We start from the raw sequence: 13089 nt of genomic DNA on the forward strand, positions 1-13089 counted from the left end.
CTTTCAGGGGAAGGACTAGAAGAAGGCTCTTCTAAGTGCTTGTTCCAAGAGTAGCTTAAAGATAAAGAATTTCATAAGCAGAGGGAGGAAAAACTTTGAAGTTGGTTAGGAGCAAACTACACAGGCACAGAGATCATCTGGTGACAAATTTCTCTACCTTGAGGATACACATAATTATTCCTAAATGGGTATTAACATAAGAACACTGAATGCAAATATACACCCTCTTTTGGGTGATGCATTTCCTTTTTAATGGCAATGCATAAATGCTCTTCCAGATCTCCACAGCTTGGGAGGTTTTCTTGCATAAAAATCTGCAGGTTGCTGGTATTTTCTTTCATAGCTAATAATCCCAGAAAACAAAACAAAATTTGGAAATATTAATAGGAAAAATCTTGTTCATGTACAAAACAGCCCTGTTTCTACTGAAAAGATTTGCAACTGTCTACAGAGAAAAATGTTACAGTCCACATATACAAGCTGCATGGTACAACAGATGAATTCTTTGAAATGAAAAATTACAGAATCTAGTATCAACATTAATTTTTCTATTAACTCATATCAGCTATCATTAGAGTGACCAGCAATTTAGAAAGAAGTTACTCATTATCACCTCAGGAAGCATTTGCTAAAAGAGAAAATGTGGGAGAAATGAAGTGGTTAAAATACAAAGATTCGTTAAACGTTGAGGAGGGTGAACCAAATTTTAAAACAAGAGAACAGTTAAAGTTAGAAGGCTTTACATGTCATTGGTCTACTCATATGCAATTGTCTGAACAATTTTAAGTTGGATAAAAAGAACTACAGATTTTCTAATGAAACAACTTATTTTGAGATTCGACTTTGTACAAATGATGAACATGTCATTGCTAAGATGTATAAGATGTTGTTACAGATGAATCTGGCAGACGAACAAGTCAAAGAATGTATGATTAAATGGGCTAAAAACTTTGGATACAATATTATGTTGGAACAATAGGAAAATATGTGGATTAAAGGTTTGAAATTTACATTGAATTATAATTTAAAAGAAAACTTTTATAAAATGATGTATTGTTGGTACCTAACCACTTGTAAGTTATCAAAAATGTATACTGGTGTAACAAATGTTTTTTGGAAATGTTTGCAGGGTGAAGGAACCTTTTATCATCTTTGGTGGACTTGTGAAAAGGCTAAAAAAGTTTGGAATCAGATATGTACTATTATCCAAAAGATTCTTAAAGTGAATATCCCAAAAAAACCTTCAGAACTGTTCTTATTGGGTTTGATGGAGAAAGAAGTGGAGAAACAACATGGAGTTCTGCTTTTGTATATGATCACAGCTGCAAGATTGTTATATGGACAAAGATGGAAAGATCCACAAATACCTACAGTGGAAAAATGGATTATTAAATTGATGGATTTGGCTCAAATAGTGAAGTTAACAGCTTTAAGAAGAAATAATACTGTTTCTAAGTTTGTCTCCTTATGGCAATCTTTTTTAGATTACGTGCTTGTGTGGGAAAAAAATGAGGCTTTGATTGTGGGTTTTAATGATTAGAGGATTTGTGTTGATAGAAATAATGTGAACTTGGATTAATTAATTAGAAAATTAGATTAATTTTTTCAATTTGTATTTATATCTGTATTGGAGACAGTCAGAAGTCATTTTCTGTTTCAATTTTCTATCTATTTTCACTATTATAGTTTTTGTCTTTTTTCTTTTAGTTCTATTTTCTATCTTTGCTGTACTCTTTGTTTTGCATTTTAGTTGTACTTTGAAACATAATATAATAAAGTTCTTATCAAAAGAAAGAAGTTACTCAGATCCAGTGTGCAAGCTAGATGATTGTGCACATCACTTAGATATTCCATCCTGTATCACACCTGAAACAGGAAGAAGAAAAGGGGAAAAGGTAAAACTTCAGTGTTCCCTTAAGGCACATTCTCACTAACCGCTTAGTTATTAACATCTATTCAATTTCTTGAACTCAGCTACATTTAATTGTTGCACCAGAGTTTTGCTACTCTTGCTATTTTAAATGAGTTTCTGCCCAGAAAGCAGGACAGTGAAAAAGAAGCACAACTGAGTGAAACCATTTGACCCCTTTCTGGGGAAAATATAACACTTCATTACAGCATGTAGGAACCTAGAGAACAAAAGAACTGGAAATAGCATTTACTGGCAATCAGAATGGAAATATGTTCATAGACCTAAAGTGTCAGCAGATTTTCAGTTTGGCTACAGCTTGGCTTTCTCAGCTGAGTTTACTCTATATGCATGAAAAATTATGAAAAAAATCAATAAGCATCTGATGCCTATAAGCAGAGGGAATTCTCTCTCTCCATCCCCTGCGATCATGACAGTATTGGTGATTTACAATAATTACATGCAATACAAGTATTTAATTGGCCATGATAGGGCCTAAAATACATAACATCCTAATATCCTAAAATCATAAACTTCATAATGGCAATCAAACTGGGTGTCCTATCACTCACCATAGGCCCTCCAGAGTAACTTCCAGGAATTGCTGGAAAACCAGGTATGTCCCATAAAATAGGTATTTGTGGTCCTGGTTATAACAATGTGTTGTAGGCTTTTTACTATAGATTCAAAGTTCACTCAGTGCATTATCAAAACACTCCTAGGAGGTTCACAATGACCACCATAGCTGTGATTTTAGTCCTTGGCAGAAAACAGAGACTGTTACTTCACTATGGGTAAAATGCAGGCCAAATAATTTGCCCAACAAGTAGGCCACTAATTGGCACTTATATAGCTTCAAAAAGCAAGGCTGAGTAGGAATGGCCCTTGTTACATGTCAGCTGTGCCATCAGTTCTGTTCTTTTTACAGGTAAATAAGAGCTGTGCACACAACTCTGATGTTCTTAGTCTTTTGGGGACTGGACATAAAAGCACAGACAATAATTAAAGTGCCTAGTCACACTTCTTAAAGAGAAAAGCAGATCCTAATCCTGGCTTCTTAGACTAAGCCTAATTAAGATAAATACTGCATTGCTAACTATGCTAGCATAAAAAGAAACTCCTGTTAAATGAGATTTGGTTCCTAACACCACACAAATACAGGGCCCTTTCCCTGTTGCATTCCAGACAGGATTTAAGATTTTAGGAAGACTTTTAAAAATGGACAGCATACAATTAACAGCCCACACATAGCACATTATTTCATACATGTGATGGGCCTTTAATGGCCGTCTTGCAAAGTATCAGAGGTGGAATTATTGAAATAATTTGTGGAATTATTCTAAATGTTCATCATTCCTATAGAAGTGCCTAGATTTGAGAGCCAGAGGTTCTATGAATAAATTTAAGGAGCAAGCAGCCAGGTGTCTTACATGACCCTGGGTAAAACAGAAGCCTGCCACTAATCTCTGAAGCAGGATGAAAAGCAGTGCAGAAATCTTGATTGTTAGTAGCCCTTTCCGCTGATTAACAGGCTAACATGGGGAAATCTATCTTCACAATGTGTGAATTGCTTGAATGGCTAATACTGCGTACCACAGACTTAACAGGACACACAAAAGAAATGGTGAATGACTCACTTCAAAGGAGGCAGTAGCTGATGCAGAGTTGATAAAAGCTAAGAGCTACTTTAGATAAAACACTAGTTTCTCAACTTTTGGAATAAAATTAAACCTCCGTTATAACGAGTCTGCTTAACTTAGTTAAATGGCTAAAGATCTTTCCCATAGCAAAAAAGTTCTATATATGACCAACCTCATTTCTTCAGTTCTGAATTGCACTTGGCAAATGGAGAGGGTTTTTTTTTAAATTAAAAATTCAAATCCCACTGATGGATTAAAGAAGAATTTGGGGTGGGGAGGATATTCTATCCACTTCACAACATAACATATCAGTTTGGGAAGATCATTATAGAGTATAAAGTTATGCAAATATGTGTTAGAATCCTGACAAGAATAATTTTAATAGCACAGCACACATCACAGCCCACTTAAATTAAGTATTAGGAACTCCAATTGATTTTCAATTGTTTCATCTGCAGAACTTTCATTTAGCTCCTAAGACAGATAGTATAATCACTGAACAGACATGCAAATCAAAGTGGTTGAAGTGAAGCAGCAAACCATGGTAGGGATGGACATTACATTTCTGTTAGTTTTTTAGTTTTAGGATGTCAGGGGAAAAACTCAAATACTTAGTGTTCAACAAAAAAATTTCAAACGTAGCCTCACTCTTATCCCTGAACAATTTATTAGGACAGGCTTCAAATATAACAAATAGCATAATAAAAAGAGAATTCATCAAACAATCCTAAACATATCATGTTTGTGCTTAGAAATGCAAGATATGGTTCATGACCTCTCAAAATAAATCCACGATGCAGGAATAGCAGCTCTATAAGCTGGATTTGGAAAAAGTCCCCAAAATTGGGATTTACATTACCTTCTAATCACACACATGAACAACATTACTGTAACCAACACTTCATATCACAAATTCCAATAAAACCATGGTTCAGGGACTCCATTTCAGCACATGGTTCAGACTCCATTTTCTCCATTCTTCCCCCTTCAACTAGTCTTTTAGCTACATCTTTGTTTATCATTGAAAAGACCTCATAATTCACTGACAATAGTTTCTAGTCTAACACAGTCATCTCTGGAGGTTACAATGCTTGTAATTTACTCATCAAACCAGTCACAGCAATATTAAACCAATTTAGAAAAGCATACTTGGAAACAGTTTACTAATCCATCTGATCATTTCATATATTGAGCCATTATCTCTTCACTGATGGGGACCAAAAATTGTCCCCATCACTCCTTTCCTACCTCCTCTACACCCAAGCATAAACACCAGAAGTAGGTAGAATGACAATATTCACACAAAACAAATGCCCACAAGTGAAAATGATTGTCCTCTGAATAACCCTGCCATAACTGTGGAGGTGGTACTATTAAGAGGACAGCATCAAGACAGTATCATATATGGAGTCCTTGAGGTTCTCTGAGCTTGGTTCTTTCCTTGAAAATGTTTCATTACCCAGCTAGGTAATATCTTCGGAAGATCTTCTAGCTGGGTAATGAAACGTTTTCAAGAAAAGAACCAAGTTCAGAGAACCCCAAGGACTCCATAGTTCAACCCTGACCTACACATATTCACCTCTATTAGTATCATATATGCTGGGAAGGCTGGCACTGGAACAGCTCATGGTATGCTCCAAAGCTACATGGAATTTTGACTGATAAGCAGCAGGACCTTGAATTTGTGCTTAGAAAGAGAGCAGGGCTCAGTTGTTTTTCAACTTCATACACACTCATCAGTTTTAAATACTTTTTGGGTAAATGCAGAAGCCATCTTCAGAACTTGTAAGAAGAATGCATTCTAGCAGAGAAGATGACAAACATGGGCTAGACTATGCTACCATTAGATGAATACAGAGAAGACTGAAGTTATATTCGGTGATTGTATGTTTAGAAAGTAGATTATGGACAGACATGTTAGCAGTCTTCAATTATCTGGAGGGCTGTCATGTATAAGATGGGAAGAATTGTTTTAATAGGCACAACAATAGTGTGTTGAAACGACAAGGAAGAAAGTTTTGATTGGATATCAGGAAACATTTCTTAATGTTAAGAACTGTTCAATAATCACATCAATTGGGTCAAAAGTCATCATCTACTTTCCCTAAAAAAAAATGCCCAGAATTTTATAAGTCTTTGGGCCAGGAGAATATTTGTAAGGCTTCATTAATCATCAGCTCCTTCCCTAAGGCAGACAGGTGAGGCTTGGCAACTGCAGTTTAGCACCTCTGTCCTGCCAGCCAGGCAATTTTTTGTAATGGGCAGATGTGTTTTTATAACCATTCTTAATCTTTTCTTGGAGGACTAGACTGAATTATTATGGTATTCTTATGAAACATCTAAGCAGAAGTTAGTTTAATCCTATGGAAGACTAGGTCTGTGTTTTGGGCTAAATCCAACCCTCAGGGATTAACTGAATGGGTCAAATTCTTAACAAATATACCAATTCAGTTCAAAATTAAAATACAAAGGGAGTAATCACACCCTACAGGCTCTCTGGAAAAGTTTGCTCTTCACTTAGTTCTCGAAGCCATTACTAATGGAACCTGTATTTAATTAAGGTTATGTATTTAAATTAAATTTAAATTAAGTAAAGATGCTTGTGAGTTGAGCTGGGTTTCCAGAGACTACATAGATACACAACCATGTTTTTGTGGCAATAGTACATAAGTGGTTTGCTACTGAACTCTTCTATTTTTTGTTTTTTAAAAACTTTTCAGTCTGGGGTAGATCTCTGGTGGTCTCCCATCCACATACCAACCAGGGCCAATCCTGATTACGTTTCTGAGCTTGGACAAGTTCAGCCACATGTTACTACCTATTGAAACAATTCAAATTTAATTTAAATGAAATCAAAATTTTATTCTGGCCCTGCCTACTTATTTGTCCTGGCCCAATCACTTATTTGAATAAACCCCCTGAAAAAAAATGGTGCAGCCCCTGTCTATATAAACAAAAATTAAAATGCTGCTGCAGATTCTGAGCCTGTCATATCAATCTTTACTGGAGTACTCTATTAACTTACACCATTAAACTTTGAAGAAGGGTATCTATTATTTAATCTCAAAAATTCCTTCTTTTTCATAATACAATTATTTATGAAAGTTATGACAAATTACTCCTAGTAAGCTGTTTCACTATTTTACTTCAAAATGAGGTGTTTAAATTAGACTAGCTGAACCTGATCTCCAGCCAAGCATATTTTTCAATATTATTTTAATTCATACATTTAGTAGGAAAACAAAATCAATAAGGAAATAAGAAAAAAGTATATTAGTCCACTGGCTGCCTAGAAGTAAAACTGAAAATCATATGGACTGCAAAAGCACTTTAGGTGAATTACTATCACAGACAAATTGTGGTTTTAGCACCAACTGTATTTATTTAGTAGCATGACTGAATGGGTAAATTTAACTTTCAGATCTTTGTCTACAAAACAAAACATACTACACACACATGCGTGCAACCCCATGCCCCCAAAGAACTGAAGAGTATACTAGAAAGAAATGTAATTCACATTTATTAGTGACTAAAGTTTGAAAAAAAATCAACTGTTTGCTTTCAAAAGACATCACCTCTTCTTTTAATTCGGTAAAAAGGCAAAAATTGTTCTTGTTCACTCAGAGCCCCTTCAACCCAGACATGCTCATTTACACCCTTCTCACTACCTGAACACAGATGATTTGCTTATGCATAGGAATAGATTGTATTCTCTATTTAATAGCAAGGTAATTTTCTGGAATAAATTCTTGAAAAGCCTGAACAAAAACAGTTTAATGCAGCATCTGGGATTCCTCAGCAATAGCACAATAATTTTCTAAGAAAAAAAAAAGGCAAATTTGTTTTTGCAGCCCCCTAGGAATAGTATGAAAAGTATTTGCTTTCAATTACCACATGATCTAACCATTTAGGCTGCTTCTTTTCTTCAAAGCAGCAATGTATTATGCTGAAGAATAGATTCCATTTTCTGTACCATTTCATTATTGAACAGTCAGCCTTTACAAAGAAATTATCAGCCCTCTTTCACTGATAATCGTAACACTTAGGTTTGTAGCAAGGACCTGTTTATGAGTGCCGAATGGATTATCCTTGCAAGTCATTTCTCATAAAAGTATGGTATCAGTTGAAAGCACCAATACGGTGCTCTATAGCATGAGTAGGCCAGCTGGTGTTTTCCAGATGTTTTGGACTTCAAATCAAACCACATGTTCTATGGCAACTACTCTACAAGGTGAGCAAGAGACAGAACCAAAGCTGACAGCATCATCAGATTTTGTTTTTTCACCATTTTGAGTCAGGAAAACATGAAAACTCTATCAACTAGGATAATCTTAATATAAGCTCCACCTGCAGGAAAACAAAAAGTCTCAGCGGCACCCACTGTATAATCAAACCACTAAAAACTATGATCCCTCAAATTCCAGATCATCATCACCCCAGCTCCATGGATAAGCAGGAAAAGCAGCTTTTTATGGAAATAAGGAAATTGCGGAACAGCCTTAATACTAAGTCAGGCCATTGGCCTTTGGTTCACAATGTTTTTCTATTCTGAATTACAGGAGTTCTCCACATAGTTTAGATTTGCTGGAACATGTAACTCCCCAAGAGAATGGTTTATTAAAATGGCTGTCCTCAGAATAATAGATCCTGAAGAGTACTGATTATCCTGAGGGACATCCTGTTGATCACCTGGCTGATCTGTAGAATGGAGATAATCTGGCTTTTGACATAACTGCTCATTCGCATTTTCTACTCAGATGTAGAATATGGTTTTCTTGATCTGTGGAGGTCAAAGCAATGAACTCTGCTCAGTCTGAGGACACAGACAAGTTCTTTGGAGGACTGAGTTAAACTCCTTGTTCATTAGATTCCTGCCCTTGCTACCTAACAAAACTGGTTACTTGGTGGTGGAAATTTTAAACACTTCTTTTAAAGGGGGATTATCTCTTCTAAAAGAAGCATGATATGAACTTCATTTGATCCATTAGCCTAATACAGTAATTAGTGGCTAATTTCCAGGCTATTCAGCTTGCATATAGAGGTGGTTTATTCACGCTGACACTGAATGTGGGAAAGTTGTGTATCAGCAAACAGATATAACTTATTGTCTCTTTATGTATTTAGTCTATACATGGAGGGAAGATGTGAAAAGGCTACAGCAGAGATAGATAACCTTATAGATGCTTAGGGCTTCAATTCTTACCAGGCTCCAGGAGCAAGAAATTGTGGCATCTGCAACCCACCCATCATGAGTCCATCAGCTAGTGTTTCTCCCCTTTAAAGAACAAAACAAAATCCACTTTTGCTGATCATAGCACTGGGGCTGTATTTTCATTTTCCCACCTAAATGGAACTTCTGTGTTGGCGAAGTTTGAAGCAACTATTCATCTCATTTAAAGTGAAATAAAACTGTGTAACTGAGTCACTGTGTGACTTGAACTGTGAAGGTGATCTGCAGCTGTTTGCAGTTTTGAAGAGCAAAGAAGGGGTGGGGCTAGAGGATGCTTTCATATGCAATTAACTCTGAGATTTTAAGGCAAGTGGGAGATTTTTTTTTCTCCCACCACTGATTGCTATCTGTTCCTTCCAATTCTTGATTTCTAAAATGAGAAGTGCAACAGCTTAATTGCCTTGAAGTTATACTCTGACTGCAAAGTCTGCTCTTGATAGATGGGTAGGAAGGGAAGAGAGAGAGAAAGATCTATTTCCTTCTCAGTGGAACTGGTAATTTGCATCTGCTCAGGTTGGTTCTTTTTATTAATAACTCCAGGAGGCTTTCATGTCTGAAATTATCCCTAACAAAAAGGGATAATTTGTGAATGCCAATATGATCTGTCATATTCCTGCACATCCAGGGATAACCTTCCTTAACCTTGGAATTCTCCAGCTTCAACTCCCAGCATCCTCAGCTATTGTCATGAGGGCAAGGAGAATGTTGTGAACGGAAGTTAAATATCTGCAGGACTTCATCATTGCGAAAGGCTGTTTCAGACTAATAGGCAGACTGAGATTTAACTCGCCGGCAGTTTTTACTCCTCTTGAATGTTGCAAGTCAACTTTAAATTTTAAAAATATATTGAACAGTTCTTAATATAGTATAAAATATTTTTAGGGATGCCTAACCCTCCCCCTCCTCCAATTTCAGAATGAGCATTTCAGTATAAGTATTTTACCTGTAAATTTTAAAAAATTAAACCCCTGCACAATACGTCTTCAGGAATTTATAAGCTAAACAACAACATACAGAGGAACTCAAAGGAAGGTCAACAGGGTCAAAATTTTTGCACACAATTCAGGTGATCACCCCCCCTCCTTTTTAGAAATGGAACCTACCATTTTGAAGCCACGCCCCCCCATACACCCCTGAGAACCTAAATGAAAATAGCATGAACTACAAGCAGATATGGCCTCCTTATGTAGAAAAGAAACACAATTCTATTTCTTCTTTACAGAGCTTGTGTTTTAAGAGCAATTCTGTTCTATGTGTATATGAAAGTATGCATGCATATTCATTCATATATTATCTTTGGAGGGGTGCATCAGTTTTCCTGGCAAGATTTCAGAGGGGGCTAACCCTTGCCTCCTTCCTAGGGCTGAGAATGAGTGACTGGCCTAAGACCACCCAGCTGGCTTTGTACCTAAGGTGGAACTAGAACTCACAATCTGCTGGTTTTTAGCCTGGTGCCTTCAACTATTTCATGAAACAGGTTCCACATATTATCTACAATGCTGTGATTCTCAAACAGCAGTATAGGAAGTCCCTGGGGTTAAAAACGCCTGGTTTATGGACAGCCCATAGTTAAGAACAGAGCCTATTGTAGCAAAATTCAAGTTAAATACACAATGATTTGAGTTAAATACACAATGGTTCAAGTTAATTACATAATTTGTTCTTAAACTGGGGACACCTGTACATTAGTTTTATTAAGGGTTTAAAAAAATTTTTTTAAATGTTTTTGTAGAGAGGTTTCTAAAATCAAGACTACCAATGTGTCATAAATCAGTAATGTAATAATGCACAGGGAAGACTTGAAATGTGCATTATTTTGATAAGATATATGTTAATCCTGGTTTTATTGAATTAACTAATGCTTAATGCTTTTCACCCTTCTGATGTTACATAGAATTCTGATTAAATACATGTAGGCTTGCATTTAAGTTTGCAATTTGCTTCCTTTACTTTCAAAAGAAGAGAGAAGATGGAAGAGCCTTCAAGCCAAATGTTCCTGTAGGATATAGTATTCAGGAAGCACAGAACCTTGAATCAAGGGTATATGTGAACAGCATCAGATTGCAGAATCTGTTTGGTCTTACCTAAATTTATGGCTCACAGTAAAGCAGTTTCCCATCATTGTACATTTAACCTTAGCAAATTGTTTGCCTTGCAAACCAAATTGAAACCTACACAAAAAAAAGTTTTCTAATTCAGATTAGGAAATAATGGCAAAAAATGCTTTTCACTACTCATAGTTTTCTCAATGAGAGAAGAAATCAGACAGGCAAATTTAAAATACAACTTGTGATCTGAAAGATGGTGAAGCCACACTTCGATACTTCATAGGAGCCAACCTAAAATCTGGCATGCATTTTATTACTTATTACATGACAATGTCAGCAGCCCTTATTGGTCACTATTACTTTTTCAATTTCTTATTAATATTCATCAATGGAAATAATAGTAATAGTAATAGTAATAGTAATAATAATAATAATAATAATAATCTGCCCAGCTTCCAGCAGCAATCTCAATCCATGGATTAGAAGAGAATATTTGTAGCTCAGGGTTGAACTGTGGAGTCCTTGGTGCTCTCTTGGTTTGCTTGCAGACATTTCATTATCCAACTAGGTAACATCAGTGCTAGTGAATGTTGGGTTTGCTCTGTTTACATACAGTAGCTTGCCCTGCCAATGTTGGTGGGGGTGTCGTTTTCTCCTTGGTAGTTCCTTGAATAAGGTATTGTTTTCTGTTTGATTTTTGTAAGGTGTTAATCCCTGCTTATCTGGGTGTTGGCTGCTGGAGAGGATGTGTTCTGGTCTTTTTGTTTCCTTCTTAGCTTTTTATTGTCTCTTTTGAATGGTGTGTAAATGTGGTTTATCTCTATGTGTCTATTGATGGCTGATTTGTCTGAATGCCAATTCCCAAATGCTAGGAATTCCCTAGTGTTTTTGAATTTGGCTTGGTCTAGGATGCTTACAATTTCCCAGTTGAAACTATGGTTGAGTCTGTCCATGTGTTGTGAGATTAAGGAGTTTTCATTGTGTCTTCTGCAAGCAAACAACCAAGCTGAGAGAGCGCCAAGGTCTGCACAACTGAAACCATCTCAGATATAGTTTTAGATATAAATGGTTTTTGGTATAGCAGTGATAGTTAAATAACTTGTTGAAATACAATACAAAGTTTTGCATACTGCACAATCAAATCAGAAGTCAGTGCATGGAATTGTATGAATTAACCAAACCATCTTGGTGATAGGAAATTAATTTAGGTGCTACAGAGCGGCAACTGCAATAGCGAACAAATTATAATTGTATTTTCAGGAAACATTAAAAAAAAGTCTCACATTTCATTAAGCAAAAGTAATGTAATTCCTATTCTTTGTAAGGTTTTAATAATGACTGAAACAAAATATAAGAAAGGAAAAGTAACTATGATAATGAAATCAGAGAATGGAGAAGAGATACCCAGAATTTGAAATGGTTATCTTTTCATAGTGTTTCCAAATTACGTTACATTGTGTTGCATTATACCAAGGAGAATAGCTGATCCTTGTGAATCTCATTTCACAGGAACATCATTAAATATGGGAAAGGAGAGCAGCTGAACTCAACTGTCTCTTTGCAGAACTACTGATGACCTTAAATTATTAAATTCATAATAAGCAGGGTATGTGTACGCACAAGTGCATACTTCTATTTAAATTTCCATTTGTTCTGGGATTCCTAATACATGAAGGTTAGACTTCCATGCATGTAGAATAGGGATAATGGAAGCCATTTAAGTATTATTGAGATCCTTTATTCTGGAGATAAGCCTTCAGAAAAGATGCAGCACCAGAATGAAGTGAATATAATAAGAGAGCAAAAGCTTGTTGGTGCACAGAAATGTACTGTGCATCTGTGGGGTTACTTGCAAGATGCACAAATTATCCTGCTAATTCTGATTCACTGGGCACATAGGCAGAAAACAGAATTCACAAAACGCAGGGAACGTTAGGAGTATGGCTTATGGATCTGGTCTCCCCCTTCTTCTCAATATATCTTTGTTTATATCTGTGTGCAAGGTGTTTGTGTGGCACAGGAGTGAGCTAATCAGATGGTGCAGCCAATGACAGCACTGCGGTAGTGAAAAGGCTATACCCTTGGAGTTGCACTGCCTACTATCTATGCACCCCTAGGACAGTATCTCATTGGGCCAGCTCCCTGCTCTGTTACACAAAGCTGTTTTGAATGCCTGCACTTGCTGGCTGATCAGCAGCTTTCCTTTATGAGGAAGCTGTGAGGGCCTGATAATGAGGTTTCATCTTAGTGCTCATTGTGCAA

The 13089-nt window shown here is 36.3% G+C and overlaps 1 protein-coding gene across 3 annotated transcripts in view; it reads right to left on the bottom strand.

The window, feature by feature from the left end:
• PLXDC2 (plexin domain containing 2) overlaps positions 1 to 13089 on the bottom strand; it is a 227599-nt gene that overhangs the window by 103928 nt on the left and 110582 nt on the right. The window lies entirely within an intron of this gene.

The sequence above is a fragment of the Python bivittatus genome, unplaced genomic scaffold (genome assembly GCF_059951505.1).
Source record: "Python bivittatus isolate LINGU-HERP-01145 unplaced genomic scaffold, Pbiv_v1 ctg000610_np1212, whole genome shotgun sequence".
In the NCBI taxonomy this organism is placed as follows: domain Eukaryota; kingdom Metazoa; phylum Chordata; class Lepidosauria; order Squamata; family Pythonidae; genus Python; species Python bivittatus.